The following is a 23,768-nucleotide window of genomic DNA, read 5'->3' as shown; positions in this document are numbered from 1 at the left end:
CAACCCGAGTAGAATGGAATGGATTGGAATGGACTGGAATGGAATGGAATGGAATGGAATGGAATGGAATGGAATGGAATGGAATCAACCCGAATAGAACGGAATGGATTGAAATGGAATGGAATGGAATCGAATGGCATAGAATGGAATGGAATGGAATGGAATGCAATGGAAAGGAATGAATTCAACCAGAGTAGAACGGAATGGAATGGAATGGAATGGAATGGAATCAACCCGAGAAGAATGGAATGGATTGGAATGGACTGGAATGGAATGAAATGGAATGGAATGGAATCAAATCAAGCCGAGTAGAATGGAATGGATTGGAATGGACTGGAATGGAATGGAATGGAATGGAATGGAATGGAATGGAATGGAATCAAATCAACCCGAGTAGAATGGAATGGATTGGAATGGAATGGAATGGAATGGAATGGAATGGAATGGAATGAAATGGAATGGAGTGGAATAGAATGGAATGTAATTGAATGGAATCAACCCGAGTAGAATGGAATGGATTGGAATGGACTGGAATGGAATGGAATGGAATTGAATGGAATGGAATGGAATGGAATGGAATGGAATCAACCCAAGAAGAACGGAATGGAATGGAATGGAATGGTATGGAATGGAATGGAATGGAATGGAATGGAATGGAATGGAATGGAATGGAATGGAATTTAATGGAATGGAATCGAATGGAATAGAATGGAATCGAATGGAATGGAATGGAATGGAAAGGAATAGAATGGAATGGAATGGAATGGAATGGAATGGAATGGAATGGAATGGAATGGAATGGAATGGAATGGAATGGAATCAACCCGAGTAGAATGGAATGGATTGGAATGGAATGGAATGGAATGGAATGGAATGGAATGGAATGGAATCAACCCGAGTAGAATGGAATGGATTGGAATGGAATGGAATGGAATGGAATCGAATGGAATCGAATGGAATGGAATGGAATGGAAAGGAATGGAATGGAATGGAATGGAATGGAATGGAATGGAATCTACCCGAGTAGAATGGAATGGATTGGAATGGAATGGATTGGAATGGAATGGAATGGAATGGAATGGAATGGAATGGAATGGAATAGAATGGAATGGAATCAACCCGAGTAGAACGGAATGGAATGGAATGGAATGGAATGGAATGGAATGGAATGGAATGGAATCAACCCGAGTAGAATGGAATGGATTGGAATGGACTGGAATGGAATTTAATGGAATGGAATCAATCCGAGTAGAATGGAATGGAATGGAATGGAATGAATTCAACGTAATAGAATGGAATTGCATCAACCCGCGTGGAACGGAATGGAACGGAACGGAAAGGAAAGGAACGGAACGGAATGGAACGGAATCAACCCGAGCAGATCGGAACGGGATGGGACGGGACGGGACGGTACGGGACGGGTCGGGGTGGAACGGAATGGAACGGAACGGAACAGCATGGAATCAACCAGAGTAGAATGGAATGGAATGGAATGGAATGGAATGGAATGGAATGGAATAGAATAGAATGGAATTGAATCAACCCGTGTGGAACGGAATGGAACGGAACGGAAAGGAACGGAATGGAATGGAATGGAATCAACCGGAGAACAATGGCACTGGTCGGGACGGGTCGGGACGGGATGGGACGGGACGGGACGGGACGGAAGAGAACGGAATGGAACTCAATGGAGTCAACCCGAGTAGAAAGGAACGGAATGGAATGGAATGGAATGAAATCAAAACGAGTAGAATGGAATGGATTGGATTGGAATGGAATGTAATCGAATGGAATGGAACGGAACGGAATGGAATGGAATGGAATGGAATGGAATGGAATGGAATGGAATGGAATGGAATGGAATCTACCCGAGTAGAATGGAATGGATTGGAATGGAATGGAATGGAATGGAATGGAATGGAATGGAATGGAATAAACCAGAGAAGAATGGAATGGATTGGAATGGAATGGAATGGAATGGAATGAAATGAAATGGAATGGAGTGGAATAGAATGGAATGGAATGGAATGGAATCAACCCGAGTAGAATGGAATGGATTGGAATGGAATGGAATGGAATAGAATGGAATGGAATGGCATGGAATCAACCCGAGTAGAATGGAATGGATTGGAATGGACTGGAATGGAATGGAATGGAATGGAATGGAATGGAATGGAATCAAATCAACCCGAGTTGAATGGAATGGATTGGAATGGAATGGAATGGAATCGAATGGAATGGAACGGAACAGAACGGAACGGAATGGAATGGAATGGAATGGAATGGAATGGAATGGAATGGAATGGAATGGAATGGAATGGAATGGAATGGAATGGTATCAACCCAAGTAGAATGGAATGGATTGGAATGGAATGTAATGGAATGGAATGGAATGGAATGGAATCAACCCGAGTAGAATGGAATGGATTGGAATGGACTGGAATGGAATGGAATGGAATGGAACGGAATGGAATGGAATGGAATGGAATGGAATGTAACGGAATAGAATGGAATGGAATAGATTGGAATCAACCCGAGTAGAACGGAATGGAATGGAATGGAATGGAATGCAATAGAATGGAATGGAATGGAATGGAATGGAATGGAATGGAATGGAATGGAATGGAATGGAATGGAATCGAAAGGAATGGAATGGAATGGAATGGAATGGAATGGAATGGAATGGAATGGAATCAACCCGAGTAGAATGGAATGGATTGGAATGGACTGGAATGGAATGGAATGGAATTGAATGGAATGGAATGGAATGGAATGGAATGGAATCAACCCGAGTAGAATGGAATGGATTGAAATGGAATGGAATGGAATCGAATGGAATGGAATGGAATGGAATGGAATCAACCCGAGTAGAACGGAATGGATTGGAATGGAATGGAATGGAATGGAATCGTATGGAATCGAAAGGAATGGAATGGAATGGAATGGAATGGAATGGAATGGAATGGAATGAAATCAACCCGAGTAGAACGTAATGGAATGGAATGGAATGGAAAGGAATGGAATGGAATGGAATGGAATAAAATTTAATGGAATGGAATGGAATGGAATGGAATGGAATGGAATGGAATGGAATGGAATTGAATGGAATCAACCCGAGTTGAATGGAATGGATTGGAATGGAATGGAATGGAATGGAATGGAATGGAATGGAATCAACCCGAGTAGAATGGAATGGATTGGAATGGAATGGAATGGAATGGAATGGAATGGAATGGACTCAACCCGAGTAGAATGGAATGGATTGGAATGGAACGGAATGGAATGGAATGGAATGGAATGGAATGGAATGGAATCAACCCGAGTAGAATGGAATGGATTGGATTGGAATGGAATGGAATGGAATCGAACGGAATGGAATGGAATGGAATGGAATGGAATGGAATGAAATTTAATGGAATGGAATGGAATGGAATCGAATGGAATCGAATGGAATCGAATGGAATGGAATGGAATAGAATGGAATCAACCCGAGTAGAACGGAATGGAATGGAATGGAATGGAAAGGAATGGAATGGAATGGAATGGAATGGAATGGAATGGAATGGAATGGAATCCAATGGAATGGAAAGGAATGGAATGGAATGGAATGGAATGGAATGGAATGGATTGGAGTGGAATGGAATCGAATCGAATGGAACGGAATGGAATGGAATGGAATGGAATGGAATCCAATGGAATGGAATGGAATCGAATGGAATCAACCCGAGTAGAATGGAATGGATTGGAATGGACTGGAATGGAATGGAATGGAATGGAATGGAATGGAATGGAATGGAATCAACCCGAGTAGAACGGAATGGATTGAAATGGAATGGAATGGAATCGAATGGCATAGAATGGAATGGAATGGAATGGAATGCAATGGAAAGGAATGAATTCAACCAGAGTAGAACGGAATGGAAAGGAATGGAATGGAATGGAATGGAATGGAATCAACCCGAGAAGAATGGAATGGATTGGAATGGACTGGAATGGAATGGAATGGAATGGAATGGAATCAAATCAAGCCGAGTAGAATGGAATGGATTGGAATGGACTGGAATGGAATGGAATGGAATGGAATGGAATGGAATGGAATGGAATGGAATCAAATCAACCCGAGTAGAATGGAATGGATTGGAATGGAATGGAATGGAATGGAATGGAATGGAATGGAATGAAATGGAATGGAGTGGAAAAGAATGGAATGGAATGGAATGGAATCAACCCGAGTAGAATGGAATGGATTGGAATGGAATGGAATGGAATGGAATGGAATGGAATGGAATCAACCCGAGTAGAATGGAATGGATTGGAATGGACTGGACTGGACTGGAATGGAATGGAATGGAATGGAATGGAATCAAATTAACCCGAGTAGAATGGAATGGATTGGAATGGAGTTTAATGGAATCGAATGGAATGGAATGGAAGGAATTGAATGGAATGGAATGCAATGGAATGGAATGGAATGGAATGGAATGGAATGGAATGGAATGGAATGGAATCAACCCGAGTAGAATGGAATGGATTGGAATGGAATGGAATGGAATCGAATCGAATGGAATCAAATGGAATGGAATGGAATGGAATGGAATGGAATGGAATGGAATGGAATGGAATGGAATGGAATGGAATGGAATGGAATGGAATGGAATCAACCCGAGTAGAACGGAATGGAATGGAATGGAATGCAATGGAATTTAATGGAATGGAATGGAATGGAAGGGAATTTAAAGGAATGGAATGGAATGGAATGGAATGGAATTGAATGGAATGGAGTGGAATGGAATCAACCCGAGTAGAACGGAATGGATTGGAATGGAATGGAATGGAATGGAATCGAATGGAATGGAATGGAATGGAATGGAAAGGAAAGGAATGGAATGGAATGGAATGGAATAAAATTTAATGGAATGGAATGGAATGGAATGGAATGGAATGGAATCGAATGGAATGGAATGGAATGGAATGGAATGGAATGGAATGGAATGGAATGGAATGGAATGGAATCAACCCGAGTAGAATGGAATGGATTGGAATGGAATGTAATGGAATGGAATGGAATGGAATGGAATGGAATGGAATCAACCCGAGTAGAATGGAATGGATTGGAATGGACTGGAATGGAATGGAATGGAATGGAACGGAATGGAAAGGAATGGAATGGAATGGAATGTAACGGAATGGAATGGAATGGAATAGATTGGAATCAACCCGAGTAGAACGGAATGGAATGTAATGGAATGGAATGCAATAGAATGGAATGGAATGGAATGGAATGGAATGGAATGGAATGGAATGGAATGGAGTGGAATGGAATGGAATGGAATGGAATGGAATCGAAAGGAATGGAATGGAATGGAATGGACTGGAATGGAATGGAATGGAATGGAATGGAATCAACCCGAGTAGAATGGAATGGATTGAAATGGAATGGAATGGAATCGAATGGAATGGAATGGAATGGAATGGAATCAACCCGAGTAGAACGGAATGGATTGGAATGGAATGGAATGGGATGGAATCGTATGGAATCGAAAGGAATGGAATGGAATGGAATGGAATGGAATGGAAAGGAATGGAATGGAATGAAATCAACCCGAGTAGAAAGTAATGGAATGGAATGGAATGGAATGGAATGGAATGGAAAGGAATGGAATGGAATAAAATTTAATGGAATGGAATGGAATGGAATGGAATTGAAAGGAATCAACCCGAGTTGAATGGAATGGATTGGAATGGAATGGAATGGAATGGAATGGAATGGAATGGAATGGAATGGAATCAACCCGAGTAGAATGGAATGGATTGGAATGGAATGGAATGGAATGGAATGGAATGGAATGGAATGGAATGGAATGGAATCAACCCGAATAGAATGGAATGGATTGAAATGGAATGGAATGGAATCGAATGGAATGGAATGGAATGGAATGGAATCAACCCGAGAAAAACGGAATGGATTGGAATGGAATGGAATGGAATGGAATGGAATGGAATGGAATGGAATGGAATGGAATCGAGTGGAATGGAATGGAATGGAATTGAATGGAATGGAATGGAATGGAATGAAATGGAATGGAATGGAATGAAATCAATCCGAGTACAACGTAATGGAATGGAATGGAATGGAATGGAAAGGAAAGGAATGGAATGGAATGGAATGGAATAAAATTTAATGGAATGGAATGGAATGGAATGGAATGGAATGGAATGGAACCGAATGGAATGGAATGGAATGGAATGGAATGGAATGGAATGGAATGGAATGGAATCAACACAAGTAGAATGGAATGGATTGGAATGGAATGGAATGGAATGGAATGGAATGGAATGGAATGGAATGTAACGGAATAGAATGGAATGGAATAGATTGGAATCAACCCGAGTAGAACGGAATGGAATGGAATGGAATGGAATGCAATAGAATGGAATGGAATGGAATGGAATGGAATGGAATGGAATGGAATGGAATGGAATGGAATCGAAAGGAATGGAATGGAATGGAATGGAATGGAATGGAATGGAATGGAATCAACCCGAGTAGAATGGAATGGATTGGAATGGACTGGAATGGAATGGAATGGAATTGAATGGAATGGAATGGAATGGAATGGAATGGAATCAACCCGAGTAGAATGGAATGGATTGAAATGGAATGGAATGGAATCGAATGGAATGGAATGGAATGGAATGGAATCAACCCGAGTAGAACGGAATGGATTGGAATGGAATGGAATGGAATGGAATCGTATGGAATCGAAAGGAATGGAATGGAATGGAATGGAATGGAATGGAATGGAATGGAATGAAATCAACCCGAGTAGAACGTAATGGAATGGAATGGAATGGAAAGGAATGGAATGGAATGGAATGGAATAAAATTTAATGGAATGGAATGGAATGGAATGGAATGGAATGGAATGGAATGGAATGGAATTGAATGGAATCAACCCGAGTTGAATGGAATGGATTGGAATGGAATGGAATGGAATGGAATGGAATGGAATGGAATCAACCCGAGTAGAATGGAATGGATTGGAATGGAATGGAATGGAATGGAATGGAATGGACTCAACCCGAGTAGAATGGAATGGATTGGAATGGAACGGAATGGAATGGAATGGAATGGAATGGAATGGAATGGAATCAACCCGAGTAGAATGGAATGGATTGGATTGGAATGGAATGGAATGGAATCGAACGGAATGGAATGGAATGGAATGGAATGGAATGGAATGAAATTTAATGGAATGGAATGGAATGGAATCGAATGGAATCGAATGGAATCGAATGGAATGGAATGGAATAGAATGGAATCAACCCGAGTAGAACGGAATGGAATGGAATGGAATGGAAAGGAATGGAATGGAATGGAATGGAATGGAATGGAATGGAATGGAATGGAATCCAATGGAATGGAAAGGAATGGAATGGAATGGAATGGAATGGAATGGAATGGATTGGAGTGGAATGGAATCGAATCGAATGGAACGGAATGGAATGGAATGGAATGGAATGGAATCCAATGGAATGGAATGGAATCGAATGGAATCAACCCGAGTAGAATGGAATGGATTGGAATGGACTGGAATGGAATGGAATGGAATGGAATGGAATGGAATGGAATGGAATCAACCCGAGTAGAATGGAATGGATTGAAATGGAATGGAATGGAATCGAATGGCATAGAATGGAATGGAATGGAATGGAATGCAATGGAAAGGAATGAATTCAACCAGAGTAGAACGGAATGGAAAGGAATGGAATGGAATGGAATGGAATGGAATGGAATCAACCCGAGAAGAATGGAATGGATTGGAATGGACTGGAATGGAATGGAATGGAATGGAATGGAATCAAATCAAGCCGAGTAGAATGGAATGGATTGGAATGGACTGGAATGGAATGGAATGGAATGGAATGGAATGGAATGGAATGGAATCAAATCAACCCGAGTAGAATGGAATGGATTGGAATGGAATGGAATGGAATGGAATGGAATGGAATGGAATGAAATGGAATGGAGTGGAAAAGAATGGAATGGAATGGAATGGAATCAACCCGAGTAGAATGGAATGGATTGGAATGGAATGGAATGGAATGGAATGGAATGGAATGGAATGGAATCAACCCGAGTAGAATGGAATGGATTGGAATGGACTGGACTGGACTGGAATGGAATGGAATGGAATGGAATGGAATCAAATTAACCCGAGTAGAATGGAATGGATTGGAATGGAGTTTAATGGAATCGAATGGAATGGAATGGAAGGAATTGAATGGAATGGAATGCAATGGAATGGAATGGAATGGAATGGAATGGAATGGAATGGAATGGAATGGAATGGAATCAACCCGAGTAGAATGGAATGGATTGGAATGGAATGGAATGGAATCGAATCGAATGGAATCAAATGGAATGGAATGGAATGGAATGGAATGGAATGGAATGGAATGGAATGGAATGGAATGGAATGGAATGGAATGGAATGGAATCAACCCGAGTAGAACGGAATGGAATGGAATGGAATGCAATGGAATTTAATGGAATGGAATGGAATGGAAGGGAATTTAAAGGAATGGAATGGAATGGAATGGAATGGAATTGAATGGAATGGAGTGGAATGGAATCAACCCGAGTAGAACGGAATGGATTGGAATGGAATGGAATGGAATGGAATCGAATGGAATGGAATGGAATGGAATGGAAAGGAAAGGAATGGAATGGAATGGAATGGAATAAAATTTAATGGAATGGAATGGAATGGAATGGAATGGAATGGAATCGAATGGAATGGAATGGAATGGAATGGAATGGAATGGAATGGAATGGAATGGAATGGAATGGAATCAACCCGAGTAGAATGGAATGGATTGGAATGGAATGTAATGGAATGGAATGGAATGGAATGGAATGGAATGGAATCAACCCGAGTAGAATGGAATGGATTGGAATGGACTGGAATGGAATGGAATGGAATGGAACGGAATGGAAAGGAATGGAATGGAATGGAATGTAACGGAATGGAATGGAATGGAATAGATTGGAATCAACCCGAGTAGAACGGAATGGAATGTAATGGAATGGAATGCAATAGAATGGAATGGAATGGAATGGAATGGAATGGAATGGAATGGAATGGAATGGAGTGGAATGGAATGGAATGGAATGGAATGGAATCGAAAGGAATGGAATGGAATGGAATGGACTGGAATGGAATGGAATGGAATGGAATGGAATCAACCCGAGTAGAATGGAATGGATTGAAATGGAATGGAATGGAATCGAATGGAATGGAATGGAATGGAATGGAATCAACCCGAGTAGAACGGAATGGATTGGAATGGAATGGAATGGGATGGAATCGTATGGAATCGAAAGGAATGGAATGGAAAGGAATGGAATGGAATGGAAAGGAATGGAATGGAATGAAATCAACCCGAGTAGAAAGTAATGGAATGGAATGGAATGGAATGGAATGGAATGGAAAGGAATGGAATGGAATAAAATTTAATGGAATGGAATGGAATGGAATGGAATTGAAAGGAATCAACCCGAGTTGAATGGAATGGATTGGAATGGAATGGAATGGAATGGAATGGAATGGAATGGAATGGAATGGAATCAACCCGAGTAGAATGGAATGGATTGGAATGGAATGGAATGGAATGGAATGGAATGGAATGGAATGGAATGGAATGGAATCAACCCGAATAGAATGGAATGGATTGAAATGGAATGGAATGGAATCGAATGGAATGGAATGGAATGGAATGGAATCAACCCGAGAAAAACGGAATGGATTGGAATGGAATGGAATGGAATGGAATGGAATGGAATGGAATGGAATGGAATCGAGTGGAATGGAATGGAATGGAATTGAATGGAATGGAATGGAATGGAATGAAATGGAATGGAATGGAATGAAATCAATCCGAGTACAACGTAATGGAATGGAATGGAATGGAATGGAAAGGAAAGGAATGGAATGGAATGGAATGGAATAAAATTTAATGGAATGGAATGGAATGGAATGGAATGGAATGGAATGGAACCGAATGGAATGGAATGGAATGGAATGGAATGGAATGGAATGGAATGGAATGGAATCAACACAAGTAGAATGGAATGGATTGGAATGGAATGGAATGGAATGGAATGGAATGGAATGGAATCAACCCGAGTAGAATGGAATGGATTGGAATGGACTGGAATGGAATGGAATGGAATGGAACGGAATGGAATGGAATGGAATGGAATGGAATGGAATGTAACGGAGTGGAATGGAATGGAATAGATTGGAATCAACCCGAGTAGAACAGAATGGAATGGAATGGAATGGAATGCAATGGAATGGAATGGAATGGAATGGAATGGAATGGAATGGAATGGAATCAACCCGAGTAGAACAGAATGGAATGGAATGGAATGGAATGGAATGGAATCAACCCGAGTAGAATGGAATGGATTGGAATGGACTGGAATGGAATGGAATGGAATCGAAAGGAATGGAATGGAATGGAATGGAATGGAATGGAATGGAATGGAATCAACCCGAGTAGAATGGAATGGATTGGAATGGACTGGAATGGAATGGAATGGAATGGAATGGAATGGAATGGAATGGAATGGAATGGAATCAACCCGAGTAGAATGGAATGGATTGAAATGGAATGGAATGGAATGGAATGGAATGGAATGGAATGGAATGGAATGGAAAGGAATCAACCCGAGTAGAACGGAATGGATTGGAATGGAATGGAATGGAATGGAATGGAATGGAATGGAATGGAATGGAATGGAATGGAATTGAGTGGAATGGAATGGAATGGAATGGAATGGAATGGAATGGAATGGAAAGGAATGGAATGAAATCAACCCGAGTACAACGTAATGGAATGGAATGGAATGGAATGGAAAGGAAAGGAATGGAATGGAATGGAATGGAATAAAATTTAATGGAATGGAATGGAATGGAATGGAATGGAATGGAACCGAATGGAATGGAATGGAATGGAATGGAATGGAATGGAATCAACCCGAGTAGAATGGAATGGATTGGAATGGACTGGAATGGAATGGAATGGAATGGAACGGAATGGAATGGAATGGAATGGAATGGAAGGTAACGGAATGGAATGGAATGGAATAGATTGGAATCAACCCGAGTAGAACAGAATGGAATGGAATGGAATGGAATGCAATAGAATGGAATGGAATGGAATGGAATGGAATGGAATGGAATGGAATGGAATGGAAGGAATGGAATGGAATGGAATCGAAAGGAATGGAATGGAATGGAATGGAATGGAATGGAATGGAATGGAATGAAATTGAATGGAATCAACCCGAGTAGAATGGAATGGATTGGAATGGACTGGAATGGAATGGAATGGAATGGAATGGAATGGAATGGAATGGAATGGAATGGAATGGAATGGAATGGAATCAACCCGAGGAGAATGGAATGGATTGAAATGGAATGGAATGGAATGGAATGGAATGGAATGGAATGGAATGGAATGGAATCAACCCGAGTAGAATGGAATGGATTGAAATGGAATGGAATGGAATCGATTGGAATGGAATGGAATGGAAAGGAATCAACCCGAGTAGAACGGAATGGATTGGAATGGAATGGAATGGAATGGAATGGAATGGAATGGAATGGAATGGAATGGAATGGAATTGAGTGGAATGGAATGGAATGGAATGGAATGGAATGGAATGGAATGGAATGGAAAGGAATGGAATGAAATCAACCCGAGTACAACGTAATGGAATGGAATGGAATGGAATGGAAAGGAAAGGAATGGAATGGAATGGAATGGAATAAAATTTAATGGAATGGAATGGAATGGAATGGAATGGAATGGAACCGAATGGAATGGAATGGAATGGAATGGAATGGAATGGAATGGAATGGAATCAACCCGAGTAGAATGGAATGGATTGGAATGGACTGGAATGGAATGGAATGGAATGGAACGGAATGGAATGGAATGGAATGGAATGGAAGGTAACGGAATGGAATGGAATGGAATAGATTGGAATCAACCCGAGTAGAACAGAATGGAATGGAATGGAATGGAATGCAATAGAATGGAATGGAATGGAATGGAATGGAATGGAATGGAATGGAATGGAAGGAATGGAATGGAATGGAATCGAAAGGAATGGAATGGAATGGAATGGAATGGAATGGAATGGAATGGAATGAAATTGAATGGAATCAACCCGAGTAGAATGGAATGGATTGGAATGGACTGGAATGGAATGGAATGGAATGGAATGGAATGGAATGGAATGGAATCAACCCGAGGAGAATGGAATGGATTGAAATGGAATGGAATGGAATGGAATGGAATGGAATGGAATGGGATGGAATGGAATCAACCCGAGTAGAACGGAATGGAATGGAATGGAATGCAATGGAATTTAATGGAATGGAATGGAATGGAAGGGAATTTAAAGGAATGGAATGGAATGGAATCGAATGGAATCGAATGGAATGGAATGGAATGGAATGGAATGGAATGGAATGGAATCAACCCGAGTAGAACGGAATGGATTGGAATGGAATGGAATGGAATGGAATCGAATGGATTCGAATGGAATGGAATGGAATGGAAAGGAATGGAATGGAATGGAATGGAATAGAATGAAATCTTCCCGAGTAGAACGTAATGGAATGGAACGGAATGGAATGGAATGGAATGGAATTTAATGGAATGGAGTGGAATGGAATCGAATGGAATCGAATGGAATGGAATGGAATAGAATGGGATCAACCCGTGTAGAACGGAATGGAATGGAATGGAACGGAATGGAATGGAAAGGAATGGAAACGAATGGAATGGAATGGAATGGAATGGAACGGAATGGAATGGAATGGAATGGAATGGAATGGAATGGAAAGGAACGGAGTGGAATCAACCCGAGTAGAATGGAATGGATTGGAATGGAATGGAATGGAATGGAATAGAATGGAATGGAATGGAATGGAATAAACCAGAGAAGAATGGAATGGATTGGAATGGAATGGAATGGAATGGAATGGAATGAAATGGAATGGAGTGGAATAGAATGGAATGGAATGGAATGGAATCAACCCGAGTAGAATGGAATGGATTGGAATGGAATGGAATGGAATGGAATGGAATGGAATGGAATCAACCCGAGTAGAATGGAATGGATTGGAATGGACTGGAATGGAATGGAATGGAATGGAATGGAATGGAATGGAATGGAATGGAATCAAATCAACCCGAGTTGAATGGAATGGATTGGAATGGAATGGAATGGAATCGAATGGAATGGAACGGAACAGAATGGAATGGAATGGAATGGAATGCAATGGAATGGAATGGAATGGAAAGGAATGGAATCTACACGAGTAGAATGGAATGGATTGGAATGGAATGGAATCGAATGGAATGTAATGGAATGGAATGGAATCGAATGGAATCGAATGGAATGGAATGGAATGGAAAGGAATGGAATGGAATGGAATGGAATGGAATGGAATCTACCCGAGTAGAATGGAATGGATTGGAATGGAATGGATTGGAATGGAATGGAATGGAATGGAATGGAATGGAATGGAATGGAATAGAATGGAATGGAATCAACCCGAGTAGAACGGAATGGAATGGAATGGAATGGAATGGAATGGAATGGAATGGAATCAACCCGAGTAGAATGGAATGGATTGGAATGGACTGGAATGGAATTTAATGGAATGGAATCAATCCGAGTAGAATGGAATGGAATGGAATGGAATGAATTCAATGTAATAGAATGGAATTGCATCAACCCGCGTGGAACGGAATGGAACGGAACGGAAAGGAAAGGAACGGAACGGAATGGAACGGAATCAACCCGAGCAGATCGGAACGGGATGGGACGGGACGGGACGGTACGGGACGGGTCGGGGTGGAACGGAATGGAACGGAACGGAACGGCATGGAATCAACCAGAGTAGAATGGAATGGAATGGAATGGAATGGAATGGAATGGAATGGAATAGAATAGAATGGAATTGAATCAACCCGTGTGGAACGGAATGGAACGGAACGGAAAGGAACGGAATGGAATGGAATGGAATCAACCGGAGAACAATGGCACTGGTCGGGACGGGTCGGGACGGGATGGGACGGGACGGGACGGGACGGAAGAGAACGGAATGGAACTCAATGGAGTCAACCCGAGTAGAAAGGAACGGAATGGAATGGAATGGAATGAAATCAAAACGAGTAGAATGGAATGGATTGGATTGGAATGGAATGTAATCGAATGGAATGGAACGGAACGGAATGGAATGGAATGGAATGGAATGGAATGGAATGGAATGGAATGGAATCTACCCGAGTAGAATGGAATGGATTGGAATGGAATGGAATGGAATGGAATGGAATGGAATGGAATGGACTGGAATCAACCCGAGTAGAATGGAATGGATTGGAGTGGACTGGAATGGAATGGAATGGAATGGAATCAATCCGAGTAGAATGGAATGGAATGGAATGGAATGGAATTCAATGTAATAGAATGGAATTGAATCAACCCGTGTGGAACGGAATGGAACGGAACGGAAAGGAACGGAACGTAATGGAATGTAATCAACCAGAGTACAACGGCACGAGACGGGATGGGACGGGACGGGATGGGACGGGACGGGACGGGACGAAACGGAACGGAACGGAACTCAATGGAGTCAAAACGAGTAGAAAGGAACGGAATGGAACTGAATGGAATGGAATGGAATGGAATGGAATGGAATGGAATGGAATGGAATGGAATCAACCCGAGTAGAATGGAATGGATTGGAATGGACTGGAATGGAATGGAATGGAATGGAATGGAATCAAATCAACCCGAGTAGAATGGAATGGATTGGAATGGACTGGAATGGAATGGAATGGAATGGAATGGAACGGAATGGAATGGAATCAAATCAACCCGAGTAGAATGGAATGGATTGGAATGGAATGGAATGGAATGGAATGGAATGGAATGGAATGGAATGGAATGGAATCAACCCGAGTAGAATGGAATGGATTGGAATGGAATGGAATGGAAAGGAATCGAATGGAATCGAATGGAATCGAATGGAATGGAATGGAATGGAATGGAATGGAATGGAATCAACCCGAGAAGAACGGAATGGAATGGAATGGAATGGAATGGAATGGAATGGAATGGAATGGAATGGAATGGAATTTAATGGAATGGAATCGAATGGAATAGAATGGAATCGAATGGAATGGAATGGAATGGAAAGGAATAGAATGAAATGGAATGGAATGGAATGGAATGGAATGGAATGGAATGGAATGGAATCAACCCGAGTAGAATGGAATGGATTGGAATGGAATGGAATGGAATGGAATGGAATGGAATGGAATGGAATGGAATCAACCCGAGTAGAATGGAATGGATTGGAATGGAATGGAATGGAATGGAATCGAATGGAATCGAATGGAATGGAATGGAATGGAAAGGAATGGAATGGAATGGAATGGAATGGAATGGAATGGAATGGAATGGAATCTACCCGAGTAGAATGGAATGGATTGGAATGGAATGGATTGGAATGGAATGGAATGGAATGGAATGGAATGGAATGGAATGGAATAGAATGGAATGGAATCAACCCGAGTAGAACGGAATGGAATGGAATGGAATGGAATGGAATGGAATGGAATGGAATGGAATCAACCCGAGTAGAATGGAATGGATTGGAATGGACTGGAATGGAATTTAATGGAATGGAATCAATCCGAGTAGAATGGAATGGAATGGAATGGAATGAATTCAATGTAATAGAATGGAATTGCATCAACGCGCGTGGAACGGAATGGAACGGAACGGAAAGGAAAGGAACGGAACGGAATGGAACGGAATCAACCCGAGCAGATCGGAACGGGATGGGACGGGACGGGACGGTACGGGACGGGTCGGGGTGGAACGGAATGGAACGGAACGGAACGGCATGGAATCAACCAGAGTAGAATGGAATGGAATGGAATGGAATGGAATGGAATGGAATGGAATAGAATAGAATGGAATTGAATCAACCCGTGTGGAACGGAATGGAACGGAACGAAAGGAACGGAATGGAATGGAATGGAATCAACCGGAGAACAATGGCACTGGTCGGGACGGGTCGGGACGGGATGGGACGGGACGGGACGGGACGGAAGAGAACGGAATGGAACTCAATGGAGTCAACCCGAGTAGAAAGGAACGGAATGGAATGGAATGGAATGAAATCAAAACGAGTAGAATGGAATGGATTGGATTGGAATGGAATGTAATCGAATGGAATGGAACGGAACGGAATGGAATGGAATGGAATGGAATGGAATGGAATGGAATGGAATGGAATGGAATCTACCCGAGTAGAATGGAATGGATTGGAATGGAATGGAATGGAATGGAATGGAATGGAATGGAATGGAATGGAATGGAATGGAATGGAATCAACCCGAGTAGAACGGAATGGAATGGAATGGAATGGAATGGAATGGAATGGAATGGAATGGAATGGAATGGAATGGAATTTAATGGAATGGAATGGATTGGAATCGAATGGAATGAAATGGAATGGAATGGAATGGAATGGAATGGAATGGAATGGAATAGAATGGAATCAACCCGAGTAGAACGGAATGGAATGGAATGGAATGGAATCGAATGGAAAGGAATGGAATGGAATGGAATGGAATGGAATGGAATGGAATGGAATGGAATGGAATGGAATCAACCCGAGTAGAATGGAATGGATTGGAATGGAATGGAATGGAATGGAATGGAATGGAATCGAATGGAATGGAATGGAATTGAATGGAATCAACCCGAGTAGAAAGGAGTGGATTGAAATGGAATGGAATGGAATGGAATGGAATGGAATGGAATGGAATGGAATGGAATCAACCCGAGTAGAACGGAATGGATTGGAATGGAATGGAATGGAATGGAATCGAATGGAATCGAATGGAATGGAATGGAATGGAAAGGAATGGAATGGAATGGAATGGAATAGAATGAAATCTTCCCGAGTAGAACGTAATGGAATGGAACGGAATGGAATGGAATGGAATGGAATTTAATGGAATGGAGTGGAATGGAATCGAATGGAATCGAATGGAATGGAATGGAATAGAATGGGATCAACCCGAGTAGAACGGAATGGAATGGAATGGAACGGAATGGAATGGAAAGGAATGGAAACGAATGGAATGGAATGGAATGGAATGGAACGGAATGGAATGGAATGGAATGGAATGGAATGGAATGGAATGGAAAGGAACGGAATGGAATCAACCCGAGTAGAATAGAATGGATTGGAATGGAATGGAATGGAATGGAATGGAATGGAATGGAATGGAATAAACCAGAGAAGAATGGAATGGATTGGAATGGAATGGAATGGAATGGAATGAAATGAAATGGAATGGAGTGGAATAGAATGGAATGGAATGGAATGGAATCAACCCGAGTAGAATGGAATGGATTGGAATGGAATGGAATGGAATGGAATGGAATGGAATGGAATGGAATCAACCCGAGTAGAATGGAATGGATTGGAATGGACTGGAATGGAATGGAATGGAATGGAATGGAATGGAATCAAATCAACCCGAGTTGAATGGAATGGATTGGAATGGAATGGAATGGAATCGAATGGAATGGAACGGAACAGAACGGAACGGAACGGAATGGAATGGAATGGAATGGAATGGAATGGAATGGAATGGTATCAACCCAAGTAGAATGGAATGGATTTAAATGGAATGTAATGTAATGGAATGGAATGGAATGGAATCAACCCGAGTAGAATGGAATGGATTGGAATCGACTGGAATGGAATGGAATGGAATGGAACGGAATGGAATGGAATGGAATGGAATGGAATGTAACGGAATAGAATGGAATGGAATAGATTGGAATCAACCCGAGTAGAACGGAATGGAATGGAATGGAATGGAATGCAATAGAATGGAATGGAATGGAATGGAATGGAATGGAATGGAATGGAATGGAATGGAATCGAAAGGAATGGAATGGAATGGAATGGAATGGAATGGAATGGAATGGAATGGAATGGAATCAACCCGAGTAGAATGGAATGGATTGGAATGGACTGGAATGGAATGGAATGGAATTGAATGGAATGGAATGGAATGGAATGGAATGGAATCAACCCGAGTAGAATGGAATGGATTGAAATGGAATGGAATGGAATCGAATGGAATGGAATGGAATGGAATGGAATCAACCCGAGTAGAACGGAATTGATTGGAATGGAATGGAATGGAATGGAATCGTATGGAATCGAAAGGAATGGAATGGAATGGAATGGAATGGAATGGAATGGAATGGAATGGAATGGAATGGAATGGAATGGAATGGAATGAAATCAACCCGAGTAGAACGTAATGGAATGGAATGGAATGGAAAGGAATGGAATGGAATGGAATGGAATAAAATTTAATGGAATGGAATGGAATGGAATGGAATGGAATGGAATCAACCCGAGTTGAATGGAATGGATTGGAATGGAATGGAATGGAATGGAATGGAATGGAATGGAATGGAATGGAATGGAATCAACCCGAGTAGAATGGAATGGATTGGAATGGAATGGAATGGAATGGAATGGAATGGAATGGAATGGAATCAACCCGAGTAGAATGGAATGGATTGGAATGGAACGGAATGGAATGGAATGGAATGGAATGGAATGGAATGGAATCAACCCGAGTAGAATGGAATGGATTGGATTGGAATGGAATGGAATGGAATCGAACGGAATGGAATGGAATGGAATGGAATGGAATGGAATGGAATGGAATGGAATGAAATTTAATGGAATGGAATGGAATGGAATCGAATGGAATCGAATGGAATCGAATGGAATGGAATGGAATAGAATGGAATCAACCCGAGTAGAAAGGAATGGAATGGAATGGAATGGAAAGGAATGGAATGGAAAGGAATGGAATGGAATGGAATGCAATGGAATGGAATCCAATGGAATGGAAAGGAATGGAATGGAATGGAATGGAATGGAATAGAATGGAATCAACCCGAGTAGAATGGAATGGATTGGAATGGAATGGAATGGAATGGAATGGAATGGAATGGAATGGAATGGAATGGAATCAACCCGAGTAGAACGGAATGGATTGAAATGGAATGGAATGGAATCGAATGGCATAGAATGGAATGGAATGGAATGGAATGCAATGGAAAGGAATGAATTCAACCAGAGTAGAACGGAATGGAATGGAATGGAATGGAATGGAATCAACCCGAGAAGAATGGAATGGATTGGAATGGACTGGAATGGAATGAAATGGAATGGAATGGAATCAAATCAAGCCGAGTAGAATGGAATGGATTGGAATGGACTGGAATGGAATGGAATGGAATGGAATGGAATGGAATGGAATCAAATCAACCCGAGTAGAATGGAATGGATTGGAATGGAATGGAATGGAATGGAATGGAATGGAATGGAATGAAATGGAATGGAGTGGAATAGAATGGAATGGAATTGAATGGAATCAACCCGAGTAGAATGGAATGGATTGGAATGGACTGGTATGGAATGGAATGGAATTGAATGGAATGGAATGGAATGGAATGGAATGGAATCAACCCAAGAAGAACGGAATGGAATGGAATGGAATGGTATGGAATGGAATGGAATGGAATGGAATGGAATGGAATGGAATGGAATGGAATGGAATTTAATGGAATGGAATCGAATGGAATAGAATGGAATCGAATGGAATGGAATGGAATGGAAAGGAATAGAATGGAATGGAATGGAATGGAATGGAATGGAATGGAATGGAATGGAATGGAATGGAATGGAATCAACCCGAGTAGAATGGAATGGATTGGAATGGAATGGAATGGAATGGAATGGAATGGAATGGAATGGAATCAACCCGAGTAGAATGGAATGGATTGGAATGGAATGGAATGGAATGGAATCGAATGGAATCGAATGGAATGGAATGGAATGGAAAGGAATGGAATGGAATGGAATGGAATGGAATGGAATGGAATCTACCCGAGTAGAATGGAATGGATTGGAATGGAATGGATTGGAATGGAATGGAATGGAATGGAATGGAATGGAATGGAATGGAATAGAATGGAATGGAATCAACCCGAGTAGAACGGAATGGAATGGAATGGAATGGAATGGAATGGAATGGAATGGAATGGAATGGAATCAACCCGAGTAGAATGGAATGGATTGGAATGGACTGGAATGGAATTTAATGGAATGGAATCAATCCGAGTAGAATGGAATGGAATGGAATGGAATGAATTCAACGTAATAGAATGGAATTGCATCAACCCGCGTGGAACGGAATGGAACGGAACGGAAAGGAAAGGAACGGAACGGAATGGAACGGAATCAACCCGAGCAGATCGGAACGGGATGGGACGGGACGGGACGGTACGGGACGGGTCGGGGTGGAACGGAATGGAACGGAACGGAACAGCATGGAATCAACCAGAGTAGAATGGAATGGAATGGAATGGAATGGAATGGAATGGAATGGAATGGAATAGAATAGAATGGAATTGAATCAACCCGTGTGGAACGGAATGGAACGGAACGGAAAGGAACGGAATGGAATGGAATGGAATCAACCGGAGAACAATGGCACTGGTCGGGACGGGTCGGGACGGGATGGGACGGGACGGGACGGGACGGAAGAGAACGGAATGGAACTCAATGGAGTCAACCCGAGTAGAAAGGAACGGAATGGAATGGAATGGAATGAAATCAAAACGAGTAGAATGGAATGGATTGGATTGGAATGGAATGTAATCGAATGGAATGGAACGGAACGGAATGGAATGGAATGGAATGGAATGGAATGGAATGGAATGGAATGGAATGGAATCTACCCGAGTAGAATGGAATGGATTGGAATGGAATGGAATGGAATGGAATGGAATGGAATGGAATGGAATAAACCAGAGAAGAATGGAATGGATTGGAATGGAATGGAATGGAATGGAATGAAATGAAATGGAATGGAGTGGAATAGAATGGAATGGAATGGAATGGAATCAACCCGAGTAGAATGGAATGGATTGGAATGGAATGGAATGGAATAGAATGGAATGGAATGGAATGGAATCAACCCGAGTAGAATGGAATGGATTGGAATGGACTGGAATGGAATGGAATGGAATGGAATGGAATGGAATGGAATCAAATCAACCCGAGTTGAATGGAATGGATTGGAATGGAATGGAATGGAATCGAATGGAATGGAACGGAACAGAACGGAACGGAATGGAATGGAATGGAATGGAATGGAATGGAATGGAATGGAATGGAATGGAATGGAATGGTATCAACCCAAGTAGAATGGAATGGATTGGAATGGAATGTAATGGAATGGAATGGAATGGAATGGAATCAACCCGAGTAGAATGGAATGGATTGGAATGGACTGGAATGGAATGGAATGGAATGGAACGGAATGGAATGGAATGGAATGGAATGGAATGTAACGGAATAGAATGGAATGGAATAGATTGGAATCAACCCGAGTAGAACGGAATGGAATGGAATGGAATGGAATGCAATAGAATGGAATGGAATGGAATGGAATGGAATGGAATGGAATGGAATGGAATGGAATCGAAAGGAATGGAATGGAATGGAATGGAATGGAATGGAATGGAATGGAATCAACCCGAGTAGAATGGAATGGATTGGAATGGACTGGAATGGAATGGAATGGAATTGAATGGAATGGAATGGAATGGAATGGAATGGAATCAACCCGAGTAGAATGGAATGGATTGAAATGGAATGGAATGGAATCGAATGGAATGGAATGGAATGGAATGGAATCAACCCGAGTAGAACGGAATGGATTGGAATGGAATGGAATGGAATGGAATCGTATGGAATCGAAAGGAATGGAATGGAATGGAATGGAATGGAATGGAATGGAATGGAATGAAATCAACCCGAGTAGAACGTAATGGAATGGAATGGAATGGAAAGGAATGGAATGGAATGGAATGGAATAAAATTTAATGGAATGGAATGGAATGGAATGGAATGGAATGGAATGGAATGGAATTGAATGGAATCAACCCGAGTTGAATGGAATGGATTGGAATGGAATGGAATGGAATGGAATGGAATGGAATGGAATCAACCCGAGTAGAATGGAATGGATTGGAATGGAATGGAATGGAATGGAATGGAATGGACTCAACCCGAGTAGAATGGAATGGATTGGAATGGAACGGAATGGAATGGAATGGAATGGAATGGAATGGAATGGAATCAACCCGAGTAGAATGGAATGGATTGGATTGGAATGGAATGGAATGGAATCGAACGGAATGGAATGGAATGGAATGGAATGGAATGGAATGAAATTTAATGGAATGGAATGGAATGGAATCGAATGGAATCGAATGGAATCGAATGGAATGGAATGGAATAGAATGGAATCAACCCGAGTAGAACGGAATGGAATGGAATGGAATGGAAAGGAATGGAATGGAATGGAATGGAATGGAATGGAATGGAATGGAATGGAATCCAATGGAATGGAAAGGAATGGAATGGAATGGAATGGAATGGAATGGAATGGATTGGAGTGGAATGGAATCGAATCGAATGGAACGGAATGGAATGGAATGGAATGGAATGGAATCCAATGGAATGGAATGGAATCGAATGGAATCAACCCGAGTAGAATGGAATGGATTGGAATGGACTGGAATGGAATGGAATGGAATGGAATGGAATGGAATGGAATGGAATCAACCCGAGTAGAACGGAGTGGATTGAAATGGAATGGAATGGAATCGAATGGCATAGAATGGAATGGAATGGAATGGAATGCAATGGAAAGGAATGAATTCAACCAGAGTAGAACGGAATGGAAAGGAATGGAATGGAATGGAATGGAATGGAATCAACCCGAGAAGAATGGAATGGATTGGAATGGACTGGAATGGAATGGAATGGAATGGAATGGAATGGAATCAAATCAAGCCGAGTAGAATGGAATGGATTGGAATGGACTGGAATGGAATGGAATGGAATGGAATGGAATGGAATGGAATGGAATCAAATCAACCCGAGTAGAATGGAATGGATTGGAATGGAATGGAATGGAATGGAATGGAATGGAATGGAATGAAATGGAATGGAGTGGAATAGAATGGAATGGAATGGAATGGAATCAACCCGAGTAGAATGGAATGGATTGGAATGGAATGGAATGGAATGGAATGGAATGGAATGGAATGGAATGGAATCAACCCGAGTAGAATGGAATGGATTGGAATGGACTGGACTGGACTGGAATGGAATGGAATGGAATGGAATGGAATCAAATTAACCCGAGTAGAATGGAATGGATTGGAATGGAGTTTAATGGAATCGAATGGAATGGAATGGAAGGAATTGAATGGAATGGAATGCAATGGAATGGAATGGAATGGAATGGAATGGAATGGAATGGAATGGAATGGAATGGAATCAACCCGAGTAGAATGGAATGGATTGGAATGGAATGGAATGGAATGGAATCGAATGGAATCAAATGGAATGGAATGGAATGGAATGGAATGGAATGGAATGGAATGGAATGGAATGGAATGGAATGGAATGGAATGGAATCAACCCGAGTAGAACGGAATGGAATGGAATGGAATGCAATGGAATTTAATGGAATGGAATGGA

This window comes from Gorilla gorilla, chromosome 17 (genome assembly GCF_029281585.2).
Source record: "Gorilla gorilla gorilla isolate KB3781 chromosome 17, NHGRI_mGorGor1-v2.1_pri, whole genome shotgun sequence".
NCBI classification, from domain to species: domain Eukaryota; kingdom Metazoa; phylum Chordata; class Mammalia; order Primates; family Hominidae; genus Gorilla; species Gorilla gorilla.
The sequence above is the reverse complement of the archived record's forward strand: the minus strand, read 5'-3'. Positions refer to the sequence as shown.